The sequence below is a fragment of the Lichenostomus cassidix genome, chromosome 1, assembly GCF_008360975.1.
Source record: "Lichenostomus cassidix isolate B80296 chromosome 1, HeHo_3.0, whole genome shotgun sequence".
Classification (NCBI taxonomy): domain Eukaryota; kingdom Metazoa; phylum Chordata; class Aves; order Passeriformes; family Meliphagidae; genus Lichenostomus; species Lichenostomus cassidix.
In genome coordinates this window covers 14,252,625-14,275,249 of record NC_139479.1, presented here as the reverse complement: position 1 = coordinate 14,275,249, position 22,625 = coordinate 14,252,625, and the positions used below count along the sequence as shown (strand labels likewise).

The window sequence follows — 22,625 nt, the reverse complement described above, 5'->3', positions numbered from 1 at the left end:
TCCACTCTTACTCTCCCATAGTGACACAAAAGGGGAAGATGAGCAAAGAAGAAAATTTTCCCTTGCAAATGGCTACTACTGTATTTAATAGCTATATATTTATATATTTTAAAAGATTAGGGTATGGTTTCTGAGTATATTTGGGAGCAAAAAAAGAGCTCTGTGCATAAGCTTTTCCATATTGCACAAGATCTGCCACCACTAATAAAATTTTACCCCTTCTGTGTTTACTGAGCATGTGAAGCAGGGAGGGTAGGATGCCTCAGCTTCTGTCTCTTGATGCAGATGACGTATATGTTACTGTTAAAGTTTTCTAACAATTAAACCATCCTGACTGTAAAGACAATACTAATTTCTTTATAACTCCCCATCTAGATTTCATGAGAACTGTTCAAAAACATTTGTTGAACAGCTGTCTCTAGAAGGAAGAGTGCATTAGTGAAATGTATTTCTTAAACGGATACAGATTTTGGTGGATTGCTGTTTGGCATTCTTCTTTAAAAAAAAATATTTCAGAGTGAAAAAATTATCACTTCTAAATACATTTATTTTTCTATAAAAATAAGGTTCAAAATGGTATTTATTGAGAAGAAAATTTGGAGTTACATGATGTAATTTTTTGAAGGTGGGAAGCATGTGTGATAACTGCTGGCTTTATAGCTCAATTTAGTTTGAAAGAGAAAAAGATGATCTTTTCCATGACAGAAATTCCCTTTTTATCAGCTCAAGATTGTTATTTCTATTACGGTAGATGGCAAAAGAGTAATTTCTTTGTTTGTTTACCTTTTGTTTATTCCTATAAAGAAATAGCTTAGGAGACTGTGATGTGATTTGTGAAGTCATAGTCATAACACCACGGATTGGCTTGGGGCAGATATGAGTTTACAGATCATCTAATCCAATTCCTCACCTTCCACTGGACCAGATTGCTCTGAGTCACATCCAGCCTGGCCTTGAACTCTTCCAGGCATGGGGCATCCACAGCCTCTCTGGGCAACCTGTGCCAGTGCCTCACCACCCTCACAGGGAAGAATTTCTTCCTAACATCTAATCTAAACCTGCCCTCTTTGAGTTTAAAACCATTGCTCCTTCTCCTGTCTCTACAAGCCTTGGTAAAACGTCCCTCCCTGCTCTCTTGTAAGTACACTTTTATATTTTGAAAGGCCACAATGAGGTCATCCTGGAGCCTTCTCTAGTCTAGCTTGAACAGCTCCAATTCTCTCAGGCTGGCCTCACGGGAGATGTGCTCCAGCCCTCTGATCATCCTATGGCCCTCCTGAGGGCTTCTGTGCAGATTAAAGGAAAAAAAAGTATGTTCTGTGCTTTATCTGGTTCCCTCTTCCCATGCAGGTAAATCTCAAGAATCAGAGAAGGGGAAGAACAAGGAAACACTCCTCTGAAATGGTAGTAGACAGAGGGAGTTGTGTAAGCACAATCTGGATTACTGTGAGTCTGCTGAATGTGATCTGTGAAAATGTATATCACCACTTTTCCATTAATTCTGAGGACAGTAAATTGCAAGATTGAATTTGTTCTAAGATATTCAGATGTAGCCATTTGTCCACCATTTCCAGGAGGCAGAATCATTTTGGACAGGAAGGCAAACACATGATCCAAAAGCAGAGAAGGGGGTGTTTGTAGTAGTATGAAGCACTTCTACAGAATGTGCTTTGCAAGAGAACTATTTTAAGAAATGGGATTTGTGTTTCCAATTTTAAAAACCTTAAGAAGTTATTAGAAAATGCAAAGCTGTATGCATCAGATCAGAGGCACTGTGGCTAATTTATGTGTGTGTACGGGAAAAGGTGAGGTGCCTTATCCTCACAATCTGTATTTTTCTGATGGGCCAGTCCTTTCTGCAGGTTCTGGCCCCAGATCCAGCATGTGACTTAATAATCTGAAGGTGGCAAGAGCAAGAGTTAAGGCAAAAACATGCCAGAGCACCTGGATTCTAGTGACACCACAGTGGTCTGAAAGGTCTCTGCTCAGTGCACATCTCTGCTACTGGAAAGGGAGGAGCAGGTGGGTCATGATGTGTCCTCACTGCATGGCTGAGGATCAAGTTGAGAAACCTGGATGCCACTGCAGTGAACAGCTACACCCAAATCATGCAGCTCAGTGTTACATAGAGATACCAGCTTATGCTAAAACATACACTCCCTCCAAGTGAAAAGACATCTACTCTCCACAAGGCTGATCAGCTCAACCACAACACAGGGGTTAACCTGCACCACCAGAGCTAGCTCTGTTTAAGTGGATTTGGACTAAACCTGTCTGTTCTGCCTTGTTACAGCATGTAGACATATCCTGTCATTTTTTGTGTGTGTATCTCCGATAGCATTCATTAAAACCACCCATGTTTGTCTCCTGGTAAAATTTAGCAGTTTCACATTTTAGATGAAAATCAGAATTCAGGATGAAAGGAAGCCAGGGTAGTGACTTTCTACTAAGGAGCCCCTGCAGTCTGTGGACTGCTACGGACTTTTAAAGTTTTTCTAGGCACAGTTTTGGGTTTTTGGTTACTTCTTGTCTCGCAAAATGCACGCACTAAACTGAAGCAGATGACTGATGTTCCATTTGTTCAGTGTGAATCTGTGCTGACCACCTTTGCAGCTAGATTGAATGTTTGCTAAAATCTCCTCACCTGTGTTCTGGAAAATGACTGTTCTGAGAATTTTCAAAACACGTAGTCAGTCCATGGCCCAAATTTCTTTCTAAATGGGACAAATGAAAGAGAGAAAATAAGAGAAGAGTAATTTTGCAAGTCTGTGCATTATCTTTACAAACATTGATTCTGCGTTTCTCTCAATGAACAATTAACAGCAATGGGTTTCAGAAACATATTCTACAGTGGTATAAACCAACATTTCAGTACATGTGGAAAAGAAAACTTGTCTTTCTCAGTGGAAAAGTACTGTAGGAAATAAAATTGCATTTAATTCTATAAAAAGTTTCTTTACCAGTAAGACCTCTGACATTTGATCCTCTCAAATATTTGTATCAAAAAGGGGTTTAAAATTTCTACCAGAGCCCTGCTTGAAGTTTATTTGGATTACTTGTTAAGTTTTCCTGTTGATGGCTATGCTATGATTGACTGTCACCAATCTGGCTGACTAAGCAGCCTCATTTTTGGACAGAGAGCTGTGTGGAAACCCTGAGGTATGGAAAGCACAGTTTGAATGAGAGTCAAACATTATATATCTGCATTTCAGATTAGTGTATCATACCAAGACCCTTGAGAAGCAATGGATACTCTGTGTGAGTCACATTGCACAAAGTGAAAGAGACTGTGCTCTAGAAACCTCTGGGTTGTGTAGATAGAGATGTCTGCATTTGATGAGTACCAAGCCTGGAAATCATGGCAGCCAAAGTCACAGTAAGACTTTGTTTGGTCTCATTTTCACTACTGACATGAAGCAGAAGGAGGGCCTAGAGAGGAGTGAATATATTTTGTTTGTATATTCTAACCACACAGATCTGTGGTTAGATGTGTCTGGAGAGTGTGTGCTTGGAAGGTGTCAGATATTAATTAAGTACACAGATTACAAAAGGAAACCATGAATGATGTTTGATGCTTCCAGGGTCCAAATTTCAACGAAGGTTTGGGATGAGGCTGCAGATGCTTTGTGCTTTGCCCCAGGCTACCACCACAGTTTAGCAGTTGATGGGATTTGCAGAAGTACAAAAGGTCCAGTGCACATGATTAGCTTTTGCTTTCTGTCTTCTTTTTATTCCAGGACTGTGAAGTGTCAGATGTCTTTATCAGCCCTCTCAGCCCTAGTCCTGAGTCCAGTCAAGTACCTGTGTGAGTCAAGTCCCAGGGGAGGTTGCCTTTGCAAATGCAAGGCTAAGGCAGGCACAGGGGAAGGGAGAGAGCTGTGTGTGAAAGCTTTGAAAGCTTCCACTGTAGGTGTGGAAAGACTGGGGGAGTTGCTTTGGCTCTCAGGGTACAGTAATGGTTGCCTGCTTGCCTGTGCATGCTCCTTCTTGCCCCAGAGCCAGAGCACTTGGCTCCTGGGCTGAGAAGGAGTGTGTAGAATTCTTCTATTGGTTACTCAGTCCCAAAACTCCTAATGGAGTAAGTTTGAGATCAGTTTGGGGTTTTTTGTTTAAAAAAATAACAAGAAAGTTTTCCCCAGTTTCTCAGAAAAACAGGAGATGATTTCATCTTATCATAATTGCTGAATTTATTTTTAAGATGGGAGAGTGTCAAAAGCTGTAATCTTGCACGCCTCCTTTAATACATAACATCCTGATTGTAGTGGCCCTGAAAAAATTAACAAGTATTCAAATAACCCTAACTGAAAAGGATGCAAGTCCACCATTATCCAGACTGCATGACTCATTAAAGTGAAGGGTGAAGAGCACAGCAGAGTGGCATTAATCACTCAGTTCTGCTACAGGAAGAAAAGCATTTGTGTGATATTTTATTTACAACACACCATATGCAGAATTAGCTGATGGTCTCACAAAGACTCTAGGGATGCTGATGACAAAGGAACATCCCACTTCTACATAATTTTGTGAGGCTATTTAGTTCAATTTCATTTTAGACTTTGCATTTTCCTTGACAATAGTACACAAAAGACACTCAGATTTTTGCTTTTTTTGATGAAAAAGCAAAGCTTAATTTCCAGTTTAATGGCTTCTTCCCTCTTGGATTTTAGAATATGGCAAAATCTCACATATCATTTGCAAATATCATTTCATGACAAGATTTTGTAGGACCAAGAGAGGGAAAAAACCCACAAACTTATGACAAGGCTGAAAGTGTCTTTTTTAGAGCAAATTTAGGATTAGTTACCTTGAAGATGCTCTCAGAAAAGTCATATGGTATTAGCTGAGTTCTCATACCACAGGCAGCTGTGCTACTAGAAAAAGAAAAAAAAAAGGGTGAAGTAAAACTCTGGATGTTTAGACTCTCTGAAGAATACCTGGGGTCAGAAAACAGAAAAGAAAAAGCAATGTGAATGGAGAAACAGACCAGAAGGGGTATCAGTGGCATTGTTTCTGATGACAGGTGGTACTGGTGTATTTGGAGTATAAATGTTACAAATTACCACTAAAGAGAATACACCTGGTTCAGAATAGGATTACTGGTGATAGTCATGAGTACCTTTACAAGGATCTCAGAGAAGATAATTAGAGCCCTGGACTGTGTTGGGCAAAGGTTCATGTTGCACAGCACTGTTCATAAGTGAGGCAGCAGACGGAGAAAATCTCAGATGTGGTTGATACTACAAAATCTAAACACAGAAGAAAAGAGACTTGGTGCACGAAGAAGTGACAAATTCAAAGCTGACGGTACAAAAAACAACATATGGAGCTTCATATGCTATGGCAAACACCATAAACTGTGGAATGGGCTGGCATTTGAAAACAAATTTTAATATAGTTTGATTATTGTTGTTGTTTTTGACTGGGGAGCCATTGGAGAGCTTCTTCAGGGAGGCAGCTGGGACTGATTACTGTGTGGACCAGGACACAGTCAGCAGTGCAGAGCAGCCAGACCCAAACCACTTGTGCAGCAGACCTCTGCCAGGCTGCCTGGCTTGGAGTGGCTGCTGGATTTCCTGTGGTAGAGAGCACAGAAGGATTCCCAGTCTGAAATTGCTGTGCCTTGACTGGAGAGTGTTCGGATTTGTCCACACACCATCATTCTCACCTTCCATAAATCACTTTGAAGAGATGTTTTAGGATCAGACAGTGGATTCTTGTCGATGTGGTCCATGGGGTTTCTTTTGGTGCTGTCAACAAGCTTTCCAATTATTGCCAGCTCAGGTAGGGAGGGCCTGTGATATCAACAGAAAATTTTTGACTACAATTTTCATGACAATCATGGCCTTTTAGCTTCTAAGGTGTTTTGATTTAAAATTAACTCTCAAACTTTTCTGAATTTGCTGATGTAAAAAATGCTCTTGGTTTTTACATAGTCTTCAAAATTTACAATACTACAATACATGCTATCAATATATCAATAGGACAGTGATATCAACAGGACTGTTCTTATGCTTAGAGATACACACATCTGCAAGGCCAAGACCTTATTCTATATTGTCATAACTGTGGAATAACATATAGGTGTGTGCTGAGGCGGATTTCACTAGTAAGCTGAAAATATTTTGCTTTGAGTAGTCATGTTCAAAAATTAATAAAAAATTCACTCATTATGTTTTTTGGGTCAGCTAATGAGTCTGAACCCAGGCTTTGTATTGAAACTTGATGGCATTTTCCTCCTTATGATAGATATATTTAAAAGAATTAATGCTAATGCCTTCTCTTGTAAAGTATTAATTGTCAGGATGAGCTAAACATATTCAGCAGGTTGTGATTATTTTTTGCTTTCTGACCCACAGGAGATAATCACCATCTGTCTTCCTGATCACTTCCTACCTTTGCTGCCTGCAAATTTTTCTTTCATATCTTACTACTCAGCAGCCAATTTAAACTCAGAAACTTGTCCTATATTTGTTTACCTTTGCAAAATGCTTCTGCTGTTTCAGACCTGTACAAGTATTTGTGTGCCTGAAAGCTTGTCTGTTTCCTCAGTAATGTAAATTGGACTAATAAATTACCTCTTTGCAAATAGTGTCTTTTCAGCAAGAGAGCCTCTTTAATAAATTCATCTGAACTGATCTGAATTTTATAATATATGCCAAACTTACATATTTTTAACACAAACCTAGAGTGAATTCTGTATGATCATGATAGGGTAATTTTTTCCCTGCCATGCTGGCTTATCAAAACTCAGAAGTATGTGGGCACAAGACAGCTTCTCTTACTTTAAGACTTGTTTATTCTTTTGGTCAGTTTGATTTCTATTTCAAGAACTTATGTTCATCTTGAGAAGACAACTGTTTTGTTAACAGAATTATTCACCCAATCCCAAGACACTGAATGAAGTATGATTTGATAAAACTGACATCTTGTTGACATTTCTCTGTCCCTGAACACAACCTGAATTAAATCAGAGCTGCAACACTAGAATACTTTATATACACGAGGTTCATGCTATCCGTGAATTATCCAAAACAGAAAACTCTGGATATCTTAATAAGGAAATCTGATTTTCTTTGGTTCTATTTTCTTACAGGAAGTTTCTCTGGCACATTTTACCTGTTGCATTTAAAATTGCAACATTCTAGCTCTTTCAAGCTCTGCAAAATAAATCACATATCAAAAAGTCAAATATATATATCTTCTTCATATACACAGTCTGTGAGAGCACTCATGTTGAATTCCTATCTTGCCATATAAATGGGGAAGCATTTAAATTTTACCTTGTTTATTCACAGTACAAACAGGTCTTAGGTAATGAAAACAAGGGCAGAGGGAAATAATGTCAACAAAAAGTACCCAAAAGATTTACATAAACTGTCATCTGAGCTTCTGTAACATGCAGATGTAACTTCTGTGGATAATGGAAATACCCTTCATTTCAGCTGTCAACATATCTTGGCAATTTTACTGAGTTGCCCTTTGGGTGCTCCATTTGTTTCAGTTGTTTGACTGGTCTTGCCTTACTACCTTTAACAGGCAAAGTTAATGGCTCTGATCATTCCTTTCTACTCACTTCACATATTCATTCTGACTCAACTTTTTCTCTGACTCACAATCTGTTTCTATTTCCATAACCACAAGTGCATGTGAAGCATCCTGGGCTAATGTGAAATGGCACAGGCATCGCAATGCGTTATTCATACCTGTGTGAGTAACATCCACTCATTGCTTGCTACATGTGTATTGACTCGAGAGCACCTTCATTTCCTGCCTTTCCCCACTTACTCAATCACTTGGTGAACCTTCTTTTACAATGAAGGGGATAAATCCTCTTGTTCTTATGTCAGAATGGAATTCCCTCAACGTAACAGGGTTACATCTCCAGCCAACTTAAAAAAAATATCAAGAAAAAGAGAAAAAAACATTTAGGAGTTTCGATAGCTTTGCTGTGCTCTTGTTAAATCAATATCAGTAGCTGACCTGTAGGTGTTGCAACTGCTTCAGATATTGGGGCTTTCTGGTGAAAAGCCTACTGCACATGAGAAATCTACTGGGTAGATTCCCCTCATGGACCTATCTTATTATGTGCTATGTAGGATGCAAAATTGCAGGGGAAAGTTTGAGTAAATTGTGTGAAACTCCTGACATATCTCCAAAATCCACAAAACAAACAGAAACTGTTAGCAGAAAGAATATTCTTTTCTATACTAACCTCTGTAAGCAAAGGGAATCAGGAAAGAGGAGATTTACATAATAATCATGGCATTATCTATTACTTTAAACATGACATTAAAGTAACAAATTGGCTGTTTTGGGTTTTTTTTTTGTTGTTGTTGTTTGTTTGTTTGTTTTATACTGCGGCACTATTACATATAAATGTGAAAAACCTGGAAATTTCAATTTATCAGAATACTCTACTAATCCTACTTTTATACACAGATTACTAATTTACAAATTTGACCTTTTAGACACCTTCTCAGAGGTCAGGGACTCAGTGACTATTAGAGAACTGCAGAGTTAAATCTTCCTGGAGCTCTTACTGGGTGTCCAGAAATGTGGCAACAGCTCTAGTTCAATTGCTTGATGTTTAAAGAAGAATATTGGTAATATGTTCTGTGTAATCTACAATGTTGATACACATGAATTAACTTCATCACGTGCAGTAACTCAGGTTCTTACCACTGATGACATCCAGATGTAACAAAGAAATCCTGACATGCATAAAAGATCTGATGTTCAGCCTGCCTTGAAAATGGCATCATCTGCCTCTCTGAAACTTCTGATGGACAGGAAAGTAAATCATAAAATGCAGTTTTAAATACCCAATTAGTCAGAATTAGAGGAAAATCTGGAGCTGGGTGGCGTAAGTGCAGAGGTTTTATTATTTCAGTGGTTTTGCTCTGCACTGTGTTGCCAGGGATAAATACATCATATGTTCTGAAGAAGCTTCCCTGTAGTCACCACAGCATCACACTGAGCACAGACTCCAAAAGTTTGCTCATAGGAGGGTTGAGTCCATTTGGAAACACTGGAGATGACACATCTGGTAAATAGGTGTGATGCTCTGGTTTTGCAGTTCCAAGTGGGTGGATCACTGGGTGTCACTCGTGGGTATGGTGGTGAGGCAGGGGAGGAAGGCCAAAAAGGACTTGATTGGGCCAGGCGGAAACCTCATTTCTTCACTGTAACATTGAAAAAGTGACATCACAAAGCAAATATTATAGTAAAATATGATTTTGGCTTGCTTATTTCCATCCTCCCTTGTTTTACTGCAAAACACTTATTTTCTGGAAGTTTTGGATGTTTGATTTGTTTGTTCAGGGTTTTTTGTTTGGTTTAATGCTTTTTTTCTTCAGCCACTATGCTTGCTATTAACAGTAATTAACATCCACTGCAGTAGAGCATTTTGTCTTGCTCAAAATTATTACTAAACAAGAATTGATCACAATTTTTTCCATCTCCATTTTTTCCTAATGGCATGCCCCTTCCAATTTGACATTTGCCAAACTTATTCTCCTTACAATAGCAGCACAATCTCTACAGACAGAAATTTTTGTTTTAAGACTGCTGTTCTTTTAATCTGGCCATGCACTAATAAGTGACAGCAGCTTGGTTTTTCAGGAAATGTTTTAAATAACAGGCATCAGTGAACATGGATGAAATTAGTACTTTTTATAGTGAGCACCTACAACACTTCTGAGTAATTTTCTGGATTATCTGAACAACTTGGAGATCAAAGTTTAAAACTTGTGTCTTTTTCATGCAGGATATTACATTTTGTAGGAGAACAAGGCAAGATACAAGTTGCTTATGCTGGTAACTAAAGACATATGAAGCACTTGGATATTCCAAATATCTTCTGACTCACTGAAATTTGTATATTCTCTGTGGACCTCCCAAACACTCCAGTAAAAAGAGTAGAGGTTATAGATATCTGGGTAGTTGAACTGAACTCAAATACCTCATCTGTTTTCAGTAAAATTTCTTGTATTTCTTACTCTGAAGCTTTTTTCTTGTTGTGAAATCATCTTGCTGAAAAAAAATCAAAACCAAACCAAGAACAACAAAACCCCACAACACTCAAAACCAACTGTGAGAACCAGATTAAACAGATTCTCCAAATTGTGTTTTTTGCTATGTATTAAAGTTGGTATCTGAGTGCACAGAGCAGAATCAGCTGGAGGGAGAAGCCTGTGCATTCCCTCATGCCCTTTCCCTGGGAAGCCCCAGGCACCTCTGGTGTTGGCATCTGCTCTTCCACCCCTGGCCTTGGTGACACTGATCTTTGGCCACCCTTCATGTCTTGGCCCATGGCCTGTCCCTGTGCTGCCTTGAGCCTTGTGCTCTTTCCTGTATCCCAGGACTGCTCCTGGGAGTTGCCAGTGCTCAGCCATCCCATGGGGCACTTCCATCTCTGCTGCCTGGAGTGGAGCTTTCCATCCCACCAGGGCTGTTTGCTTACACACCCCTTTCAGGATGCAGGTGCAAGAGGCTGGCAGTTTTTCTGAGGGGTCTTTATATAACGTTTAGTGTGGGGTTTATACCACTGCAAATCTTCTTTGGACTCTGGGGTACAGGGAGCTTCATACAGTAATTGTAAACCAATGCTCTGTGCTGCACAGGGAGTGAAGTCTCCAGGAGAAGCTCTGCTGGAGCTCTGGTGGAGCTCTGGAGGTAGGAAGTGGGCTGTCTCCCAACATGAAGCAGGGTATTGGTAATTTCTCCCTGTTTCAATATTTTCTTTAACTTTTGATAGCATTAAATAGAGGGCAGAAGATGCTTAAGTGGTGCCAGGAACTTTGCACAGGAGTCTCACAGCCAATTCCCAGAGGGACTTAACCACTGCTCTTTGCTCAGCAATGATGACCGAAGTTCAGGGACTGCATGGGCTGTAAATTTAAACCCCACTGTCCTCTTACAGCAGCTCCAATGTCTTTGTTCTTTCTGGCTTGAAGATGAGACTTCATATGGAGAAGTTCACTGACAAATCCACTGCTTTAAAAGGGCATAAGTAATGCTGTTTGCTATAAACATGTTAAACTGTGACATCAGTATTTGGGAGGATAGTGATTATAGAACAACTCAGTGAGAAGTGATCTCAGTCAGTGGATAACAGCTCAGAAAATGACAAGAAATTCCTTGTCTTTATTTAAGACAAAACTTAACTTGAATCTGTGTCAGTTTACAAAGATACAAAAAGACTGCCAAAGCTGCCAGTGGCAGAAATTGTACACGAAAAGAGAAAAAAAAAAGTGTTTCGGTGGAACTATCCTTAAAAAGGTTTATTGTAGTACTGAATTTCCTTAGCAAACTTGGGATAACTAGGGAAGATTCCTGGACATAGCTCAAGTCTTTGCAGTTAGATACTATCAGCCATTAAAAAAAACATAGCTGCTCTGAAAGAGCAGAATGGCATTTGGATTGAAAATCAAAATTACAGTAGGAGCTTGCATGGCTTCCAGCCCCCTTTGATCAGTATTCACTGAGGTCAGGCATTTAAATACATGCTGCTTTAGAAACTACTAACAGTGCATAAGGTACATTACAGCTTTTCAGCTCAAATGAACCGCTTGAAAAGTATGTTTCATCTCCTGGAAACAGTAATCTCACACTATCGTTTCCTACAGTTGGCAATAGGATATGAAAGATGCTCTCTGACTATCCTGTTTTGTGGGTTCCTAAAGCTCAGAATATATTTGTCACTAGACATCTCTGTCTCCAGGACACGGTGGCTTGCTTCTCATAATTTTGCTTTTATTTGTTGCATTCTTACCACTTCCAACAAAACCATTAATCCAGTGAAGAGAGAGCTCATTAGCCCAGGAATTAATTTATGGGTAAGCATATCCTTGAAAGCTCTTAAATTGCTCAGTGTAGTACACTGTCAAGAAAATATACAGAAGCAAGAAATCAGAGACCTGCCACAGTGCATGTCTGATTACAGTTGTAATCTCCTCATTTGAGAGAGCATGTGAGAGATGCATGATTTACAAATAGTACACTTATAAATCTGACCAGTCCTTTGGGCTATGGATTCCTGAATGTACAGCTTGTATATTCCAGTGAAGCATTTGTATTCCAGGTACACTGCTTCTTTTTAAGATTCTTTTAAATTCTTCTTCTTCCTATTCCACTTCACCTCTGCCCACCTCACCTAAGACAGCAGCAGTCACATCAGATATGTATGTATTCCTGGACTGTTTCCTCTACTACACTCTTTCTTTCATGGCACACATTCAGTCTCAGGAGATTTGCTTTCATTGCCTCTGAATTTTGAACAGCTTGAAAGAAACAATGGCTGAAAGAAAGGTCAACAAGTTAGCTTCAAAATGATAAATAGACTGGTTGCTGGCGTGCTTGAGCATTTTTGGGGCCTATTTTATATTTTCCTTTTCACTGGTGCTTCTTAATTTCATACAGAAGCTCCAAAGGAGCTCTAGTACTAATGAAGATCATATACAGAATATATTTGGCAAAAACACAGTGTGATCATGTTGCATCTGTTATCTGAAGTAAAAACTGAGGTCAGAATTTTAATAGAGAGTATATGAATATTTTTGAACCCACAGAATAGCATGTCAATTTTCAGTGCAACTACATCAAAATTACTGCTAATGCCTACACTGACTATGTCAGACTGCATGGTCTCCTCTCTCTATTAGGCTGTTCAGGTCCATGGAAAGCAGCTGCAGGCCAATATAGAAAACTAAAAATTGCCTCCTAATCTTGGTAATGATGTAGGTTTGGTACAAAATAATTGGCTTTGTGTATGCTGGAGTAAGAATGAAGAAGAAAGCAATAACAAAGAATATGGAATAATTTAGCAGTAGGGTAGTATTTGTCAGCTAATATTTGGTGTCATACAGAGGAACTTTCATAGTAAAATGTGATTTAAAGGAGGAAGAGAAGTATCAACCAGATGGTCGTGAGAAGGAAAACTACTGAACTGGAAAAGAAAACAGTTTGGATGTAACAGGTGTGAGTTGAGGAACAGACTTTCCTCAATCTGTAGTCTGCAGTGTAGGTAGAAATCACAGCCTGATGGAAGGCCCCATGTCTCATTAGGCAAAGCCTTTACCAAAGCGAAGCAAAGAACCACTGCCCACCCTGGAGATGCTCTTGGTGAGCACTTATTTTCAGATAAGAAAATCAGTTTACTGCCTGGTTTTGATACCTGAATGTTGGAGAACTGGAGCTGGAAAGAAACTATCCCTGGCTATGAAATCACATTAGCTTTGGCAAACATCTGAAAGTTGAAAATGAAAATTTCCCTCTGACCAATGGAGAAAAGGCATTGATCAAAATGTTTGACATAAAATATTAGTATTTTTCAAAGAACCTCACTCAGAATTATCCATGTATCTTGCACAAGACTGAATGCAGACTATTGAATAGTTTCATTTCTGTAGTAAAGAAGCAAAAAAAATAGAAAAAGTTTATTACTCTATTACTCATAGGATACATTGGAACTATTTTGTCCAATCAAACATTTCTTGAACAGGCTTTAGAAAAATGGACAGAGGAGGATCATTGGTTTGCCTCAGTTGACATGTAACAGAGAACTGACTTCCTGAGTCTCCAGGGCAATTGTCTTGAAATCAGCTGTCAGACTCTAAAAATTTAGTTTATAAGAACCTGTCCATACAATGAGAAAGAATTCTGTGTTACCCTGATCATCTGATCCATTACCAGTTGAGCTCAGGATAAATTCAGCAGTCTTGACGGGACTTGTACTAATGACAAGTGTGAAAGAAGTATTCTATATTCCAAATATTTTGATTTTTCTTTGAGTTGATAAGTGATCCCTCAAGAGTTATTTCTGTTATTCATTAATGTGTTGTACCAAACAGAGCTTTCTGATGAATGTTTGTGTATTTTATAATCACTATAGTGTCTATGTTTTACCTTGACTACTATCTTGTGACCACAAAATTGTTATGCCAATGAGGCAGGTCCTTTTTTAATATATATCAGCTTTTAAAACACACTAAAAAGCAAGAAGAATGCCAACTGAATTCTCAGCTTGTTGAGATTTGAAATTCTCCTGGACTTGGACCCTGTCACTGACAGGCAGCTGCATTGTGTAGCCATTGTTTGGAAAAATTTCTCCAAGCTCTGTGCCAAATTCAACACTGTGATTTAATTTTAAAGCCAGAAATGCAAATCTCAGTGTGTAGACACTCAGATAACAGTAAAGGCAGAGTCCTCAGCAATATGAATCTGTAATGGTATTTCCAAGAGTATAGAATACATAATTCAAGAAAGTGAACCTGAAGTACTTGGATGAGGAGCACAGGTAACCTCTCCATGTAGGCAGTGAGAATCTATTAAATTCTCCCCCACAGCACTGGCTTCTCTCTCCCAGCCATCATCTCTGCCTTTGCTTATTAACTTTCCTTTGAGACTGTTGTGCAGGAGTTGGGAAAGAAGTAGCACTTTCTTTCAGAAGAAAATTTCCTTTGCACCACTGTGGGCACCTTGTCTTCTCTCAGGTGCTTTGTGTTTGAAATAAATAGTGGTTGACAACAACAGAGGTTCTGTATTTGCTGCTGGGTAATTGCTTGGCTCCCTTAATGATCCTGGTCTGGGAGTCACCTGGTGGGGAAATGCTTGTGGTCCATGCAGGGCTGAGTTTGAGGCAAAAGAAAACCTGGGAAGCCAGAAGATAAAGGAATGTGAGCTAGGAAAATTGGTGCCCTGTTCACGATTGTGGTGAAAGAGGGCAGGATTTACCAAATCTCTCACTTAAAGGAAAAGATTCTGCAGCACCACATTTGAGAGGCAGAAGAAACAAACAGGAAAAACACAGTAAACAAAAGCAGAATATATGCTCTCAGCCATGTCTTACTTGTATTGCTATGCATATAAGTACAGTAAACATGTTGATATGTATTGCAAATAGAACCTCATTACTGTGTAAAGAAACATTGGGAAAAATCAGTCAGAAAGGTCTACTTCTGTGAGAGACAAAGCTAAAACCACTCCTACAGAATAACTGTAATGGTGTGAGAGTAGATAAAAGTATAAATTTTCCACAGTTCTTCAGTAAATGGGGGGAAAGCGTCTGTCAAAAATAATAAAACCAGCCAATATTTCACAGCCACAGTGTCTGTTACTCTTTTTTTTCTGTCTCTAAATTTCAAAGCAGCAGTATCCTTTCCTTGCCTGCACAACATGCTGCTTCCAGATGGGTGACTTATGTAACACTGTAAGAGACACTGAGTCGAGGTCTCAGGCTTGCAGAGGAAATACAAGAAGAAACTGAGACCAAGAGAAGAGAGGAGAGGAAGTGTGAGGGTAGCCAAGAACATCTGCTCTCTTGCTGCAGTCCTCAGCCCCTCATTGCTTTCTGACCCCTATGAGAACTGACATGGCCAGGAGACAGGAAGGTTTGATGGACTCCATCAAAGTCATACATTTCTAACTGCTTCAGAAAAGTTTCTCTTCTTTCTGTGCTAATATCACTGTAATAGTGCAACGCTTCTAGAATATGAAGTGTCCTTCCTGATATTTTTGGTTAAGCCTGTTTCTTATTTTCTTTCCTCTTATTCCTGCCCTTTTGTATCATTCATGATTTCACTTCTCTGTTCTTCCTCCCTCCTTCTCTCCTTAACACCTTTGTGGTGTATGACTCCAGAATCTTCCCTCTGTTTTTATCTCCTACTTTTTTGTCTCTTTTGGAAGATTTCAGTGCAGGGATGGAAGAATGGAAGGATACTGTTGCAAATGCACCTTCATATCTTCATTTTTCTCCACTGCACCAATGATGGTTTTTATTGGGAGCTGCCCAGCTGTGGTACTTTTGCCTTCTCTGTTCAAGGAGGCAATAACTCATGTGCAGCTCCATGGTAGCTGACTAAAATACTGACTAGATACTGACAAAAAAGGAGTGAAATCCTTTCTGAATTATTTTCTCTCTAGGCCATGCTCCTGCATCACTGTTTTCTACAGGAAGCACAGTAATTTAATGCCTGTGATAGGAAATCAGGGAATTCTACAAAATGATGATTTCCTTCTGTCTCTAGTTCCTTGCTGACACTTTATTGGTTCAAAACAAGCAAAACTCAAACTTATCACTTACACTGAGAGAGACAAGAAAATACATTTTCTGCATCTTGAATCTTTCATTTAACTCCATCCCATCTGTCAATGTCTCTTTGATGTGCAGATACAAGAGCTTGAAATTTTATTGATCTCAAACAATGGTTAGCCTTAGCCATAGCAATAGAAGTTCCTGTTTGCTGATACAAGGCAACACATATTTAGCTGATTACATGTTGGGACCTCTACAATATTTATAGCATCCATGCTTTCCAAGATCTCAGTCTACATGTTTTAGAATCCACACTCAGTGTTTATGACTGTGATAAAACATATGCTTGTTCAGACTATTTTATCCTGTCTATTCAAGGTCTGTAGAGACACACTAATTTGTGCAACTGCTATGTTGCAACATTATTTACCACTATTTATATGGAAATATTTATATTGCTAATACTGACTTTATGTACTTTGTCTATGTTTGCAAGATAATGTAGACTTGATCTCACTCGAATCTTTGTGCCCACTAAAATAATCATTTGTCTATTTCCTGTGCCCCTATCAATGTACTAATCAACTTTTAATTCCCTTAATATGACACATTTTACTGGAATTCAAGTCACATGAAATGGAGTGTGTATTCAGGGGTGAGCTGCCAACATTTTTTATAATCTACCTTTTGATATAAATAAAAGCCTTGTCTCCCAAAGCAATCAGTCATGTACCACTAGGCTTTGTCCCATCATCTGGCACCATCATCACTCTCTGCCTTTGACATGAAATAGTTTTGCACTTGTGATTTCGTAAGCAGACAGGATGAAATCTTTGTCTCAAATTCCTACAATTACTCTAGAGCAACTTGCCCAGATGAGGACAAGCACTCGTCACTCATGTAACCAGTTCCTTTCAAATCAGTCTGACACCCAGCAAAACAAGAAGCTTTGGGAGGATGTCACAGGCTGCAGTCAGCACTAATAGCAGCTTGCTTATTTATAGTACTTTTCATCCAGGAGAACTCTGAATGCAAACAAGAAGGCAAAATTAAGAAAGTACAAAGTAAGAGCAAAGCATTGATTGAGTAGGGGAGACGCCAGCCTGTGTCTAATGAATGAGGGGCAGCACTAATTATAAACGTATTTGCTTTTATTGTTGTGTTTTAGAACTTTAATGGTCAGCTAATGTATTTTTTATGAGATGAATATATTTCTTTCAAAACCTCAGGAACACGTGCAGCTGCTTTTAATTTCAATGGGAGTTGTAAAAGCTCATTAGCCTCTAGATTTGTCCTTCAAATGTACTTAATTAAATATATAAAGAAGATAACCAGAAAGCCTGAAGTGGCTGAGACAGAGTTAGCTCCAAACCATCTTTCCTGCTCTTTTCATCCTAGGAATAGTCATGAGTTGGTCAATTATCACTTTGAATTAAACTAATTGCACAACTTCCTGGGTTTAAGTGGGCTGCAGATTGTGTCCCACTTTCTCATCTCCTGCAATGATCCTTTGCCTACACAGTGGTGGAACAGAAGCAGCATTTCCACAGATATTTCAGCATTAGCTCATAACAGACAAATGGTAACAGAATATTTGTGGCAGCTTCACGATTTCTTTGAACCACCTTTATCCCAGTACATGAAAATAACCCAAATTTTCAGCTGACAGACTAAGTACTAATCCATTCCGTGCCTCACATTTTAGAGACATTGCATAATTTTTTGGCACACGGCCACAGAAATTCTCCTTTGAAGGAATGCTTTGTGGAATGGCAAAAACCAGAAGAAGGGCTTGCTGTACTTGAAGTGACCAGCCTTTCTGGAGCCCCCTAACCTTGTCCCCACTTAGCAAGCTGGGAAAATTGTTATTTTATAGTCATGGAGAACTCTGTAAGCTTTTCGTAATGGAAATGGAAGCACAGTGTCCCTGCCCTAAATAACTCACATCAGATGCAATGCCATGAAGGAGGATGGGTAACAAACCAGAATAGAACAAGGAGATTTTGGGAGGAAGCACACTCTAGTTCTGAAAAAGTTATGCAAAAACTGAGAAAGTATAAAGTCATCTTCAGAAGAACATCAGTCACTTAGCAAAGGCCTTGCAGAGCAAGGGACAGACAGAAGAAAAAGATTTTTATGAAAGCTCTAAAAGCAGAAATTTATTCCCTCACAAAGTTTTCTTGGGGGCTGGAAATAAAAGTGGATCAATACGGAAAAAGCCATGACAGAATGGAGCAGCACACTGCCTTGTACAGGATGTTCTGAGCATGGGGAGAGCATGGAGGGAACAGGCTGATGGGGGAGCTGCAGCTGCAGGTTCGTGTTGGGCTCTGGCTGATGCTGCAGCAGACCTGCCTGGGGAGGGCATTTACAGCTCCCAGCGTTTGAGGAGTACCAGGAACAGGTGAAATGGCACAGCAGGACAAAGAGGTCCTGGGGATTGTTACAGTGAGCTGTTGGAAGTGGTCACAAGACAGAAAACATGAAGGGCATTATGGAGTGCAGAGAAAATAAAGGTTTCACAGTAGCATGTCACTGATAACATGGTATTTTCCAGTCTAGTTGGGTATCTGAACCCAGCTGTCCAAACCTGATCCCGTTTTTCTTCATTTACTTTTTCTGTTCTTGTGGGATTTGCCTTCATTCTCTTCTTTACCATCACCTTTAAAGTACTGCTGCAAGAATATTTTCTTCCTGCACATGCTCTGAGATAAAGAAGTTTTTCTGGTTTTCCATTTGATTTGCTGTCTGCAAACCTTACCAGAAAAATTCTCTCTGTTCTTTACTTCACCTTTTAATTTTTTCTTCATCTGTTATTAATTTTATCAATAATATTTTGCTGTCAAGATCACTGAAAACCATCTCCAGGAGATGATGCAGAAAAGTCAGCATTTTGTTTCATCAGATATTTATTCAATGGATTTTGATTTCCCTTTGCCAGTAAGTGGCTGTCTCAGAAGACTCCCACTTAATATATAACAGTCAAGAGACACAAAAATCAAATTTAAAAACATATTTAGAGTAAGTAAAATGAAAATACACATCATACTCAGAATAGGTAGAAAGCTTCCTATTCATCCCCTTTATAGGGGAAAAATGAAGGAGTTATTTTATGGGGGTCACAATAAGATATGCCGGTAAGAACACTGTTTTGTGCATTGTAAGGTAGCTTGAATATCCTTTTCAGGATGGAAATACCAGACAGAAATAATTTCCTAAGAGTGCTGTGGTTGATGGTGGATAAACAGGAGACACTCAGAGCTGAACTAGCAACGACCTCTTCTCTAGGATGGCAGAGCTGGCAAGATGTCAAAGCCCATTATCCCCTCTGGTAAAGCAGAGGGAGATACCAAAGCAGACAGACGCTCTCGTAATTCCTTGTCTAAACTACATTATTGATCTCTGTCAAGATCCTCTGCCTCCCTCTCTGTCTGCTCTGCATGAGGCAAAGCTGCAACGAGCAATCTGAAGCACTCAAATTACAAGAAGAGCTGTATTGATAAAAAAGCCATTTCTGGCTTTTTACCTTAGCTATAATTGTGACAGGAATCCCGTGGGTTAGGGTCTGCAGCCCAGTGGGCAGGTCATGGGTAGATCATTGACAGTGATAAAATCCTACATGTGCAGGCAAATTTTCAAAAGCAGTGATTGAACTGAGATGCCTCTGCTTTTACTCAGTCTGAGGTTCCTATATCTAGACCCAGATTTTTTGCTTCTCTGAGCACTTGAGGCTTCCACTGATCTCTCTCAGAGTCGGAGCCAGCAGTTGTTTTGAAAATCTAGCCTGTGGTGAAATTTGGACCTGCTGTAGTTAAAGGGAACTTTTCCAACATTTCATCTCATGTAACTAATTCTGAACACTCAAGAATTAAGTGCTTGAAATGAGATGAATGCATTTCCTGGTAGGCAAAATGGAGAAAACTTTTAGCCACTTCTGTAAACTGTATTACAGTATGTGAAAAGCAGCATCTTTGTGATTGGGAAAAAATAATTCCTTTTGCAGTATCAGTGAAATCTTCAAAACCTCAAAACACTTGTTTTATATGCCTTTAATTTAAATTTCACATGGCACATGTGGTCTGCCAAAAGGGTCATGCCTCATACTGTCAAAACAGCCATCTAATGAGGGAAATTATTTACCATATATATTTTATATTAGATACGACATTTAAAATATACACAATGCCAAAATTCGAGTTTGTAACTGCAAGTCTGTTAATTTTCTAAGATAAAAAATAATCATGGGGGAAAAAGAAGCCCAATGAACAGCTCTGGGAAGAAGAAGCCCTATGGAGAATTCTTCTGTGTAGCAGAGAGGAATCAATTTCAGACAAGCATAAGAGTGCTCCATTAGCATTTGTGCAGGTCCTAAGCAGTTACACAAGAATGCAGCTCAATGAGATTTTCTGAATGAGTAGATAAATAATAAGGCTCTTGAGACACATCATTTGCATTCAATAATAGCTAGAAAATTCCTTAATAAAAATGAGCAGTAGGAATCCAGGGATGGGAGCCTGCTCACAAGACAACATTCTGGATGAGGGGTTTCCACAGCTGTGCCCTAATTTAAGGGTCTAATTTAAGAAAAAATTAATTATACCCCAGAAATATCTGTTTTTTCTCCACTGACTGTAAAATGGCCTAGAGGTGAGCACTCACCTGGGACATCCACTATAACCACTGGGCACAGAACTTTACCTTCATAGAGTAACAGTTTATTATAGCAATCATGTGATTTTTCTTCATATATCTCATTATATTAGCTTAGCCTCCATCTCCCTGTCATAGTTTCTTAAAGTCAGGGTTTTGGTAGGGCTTTACACTGCATTCCAGTACTTTCCATCTCATTGCTCTGATAGTTTCTGGGAGTATATAACAGATTTTGCAAAGTCTCTCCCATTCCTCATGTGGAAAAATGTACTAGATGTTTGTGTTATAAACTAGATTAAAAATTAGGTAATTAGAATAATGACATTCTGTCCTTTTCATCATGGAATAGTCTTAAATAATCCTTTGCTGTCTTCTCTCTTGGTTCAAGTTTTCTTTTGGGAGAATAGCTGCACTCCTTTGCCATTCCTGGGTTGGCATTACTCACCAGTCTCTGGGCAAGAATTCCAAGCCAAACACCACATCCAGTGATTTCTCTCTAGAGAGGACATGGTTCCTCCACTTCCAGCTGTAGTGAAGAAGCTTATAATAAATAAAAATTAATAAAAGATTGTGCTGTTACCATCTTCAATATTTCCATTTCTCCTAAGGTTAGCAGTAGTATTCTCTAGGTACTTTATCTTATTGCTTCACTGCTCTCATCTCAGACAGTATTTGATCCAAGCTAGGGTCAGAAGATTGCCTTGTAGTCTAATTGGAGATAAAAGAAATAATTCTATTTTTAAAGACTTTTAATAGGCTGTGTTTTGTGAATATTTCCTTGACAGAGGAAAAAGTATTTTTCCACAGTAAAAATAGCTATGTTTCCAGAGTAGTTGAGTTGCTTAAGGGTACTAGCCAGTGCACATTAATTTGCAGTAACATTTTAAAGCTTTAGAACAAGATGCTCCCTGGATATTTGTACCCCGGTGAATATTGCATAATGGAAAAGGAATCAGATTTTTTAGAATATTTTCTTTCTTTCTTTTTTTTTTACATCCTGAGTTCAGCACTTTTCCTCTCTATTATTGCCTGTAAAGCAGATCTCAGAGGTAACTTTACCAAATGTCTCAGGATTACATTAGCTACCTCAGTGGACTGCTGTGGAAACATTGCTTGTTCAGAAATGTAGCTTTTACCATTAACTTCTGGAGGCAACAGTCTGAAAGCTGTAAGTGAATAATGCCCTGCCAGGCATGACTCTTGATTTCTGTGACAGGTGATTTGGAATGGAGTAAGATGGGGCAGAGAAATTGAAGTCCACATATCCATTATAAGCTTGTTCTTTCTGTGGAAGACACGATGCTACAGAAATGATGCAGTGATGCAAATCAAACTTTCCAAGGAAAGAGCCAAAGCCAAAACATTCTGATAATAACTGTGGGGATATTATGGTATTCTGAAGCCAGGATAATGTAGGAATGGGGGACAGGGCATGTGAAATATTGCCCATGCAGAGCTATGCCCTCTCTGTTCTAGGAAGTCTGCATCCAGCTGGACCAGATCCTGGCTACATGTGGCTACTTGCCATATGGCATAGAGGGCAAAGGGGTGGCATTTCCCTGTGTGGGAAATCACGAAGATGCTGCTCTGTAGAACTTCTGCTAAGCTCAGTCCTCCCCTATTCCAGGTCTGACATTCTTGGATTTTCAGTCCATTAGAAAAATTATGTGGCTGCAGCCCAGTGAGATCTGCGTGGGAAAAGCAGGATTCTTCTCACCTAATTTATGATGTCTCTGCCTCTGACGTAGATAATCTGCATCTGTTCCACTCACTGTAGACTCCCTTGGAGTCAATGAGGAGGCATAAACACTTTTAGGACATGAATCATCTGATGCATTTTAGACATTTACATTAGAGCTGGATCACTTCCCTGTAGCACTGCCTATTTCCTCTCTATTTGATTATAGAGAGAACTTGGCTCTGAAATAGATGTCACCATCTA

At 39.2% G+C, this 22,625-nt stretch overlaps 1 long non-coding RNA gene across 6 annotated transcripts in view; it reads left to right on the top strand.

Moving 5' to 3' along the window:
• Positions 1 to 22,625, top strand: part of LOC146444232 (uncharacterized) — a 62,364-nt gene that overhangs the window by 25,577 nt on the left and 14,162 nt on the right. For 3 of the 6 annotated variants that reach the window (XR_014849766.1, XR_014849767.1, XR_014849764.1), the window contains exon 5: positions 1,863 to 2,022. The exons of 1 other annotated variant lie outside the window; for it this stretch is intronic. This is a non-coding gene — a long non-coding RNA (uncharacterized LOC146444232). Of the gene's footprint in view, positions 1 to 1,862; positions 15,100 to 22,625 lie in introns of those variants that run through there. 2 more of the 6 variants (XR_014849769.1, XR_014849762.1) reach the window with 2 other exon arrangements.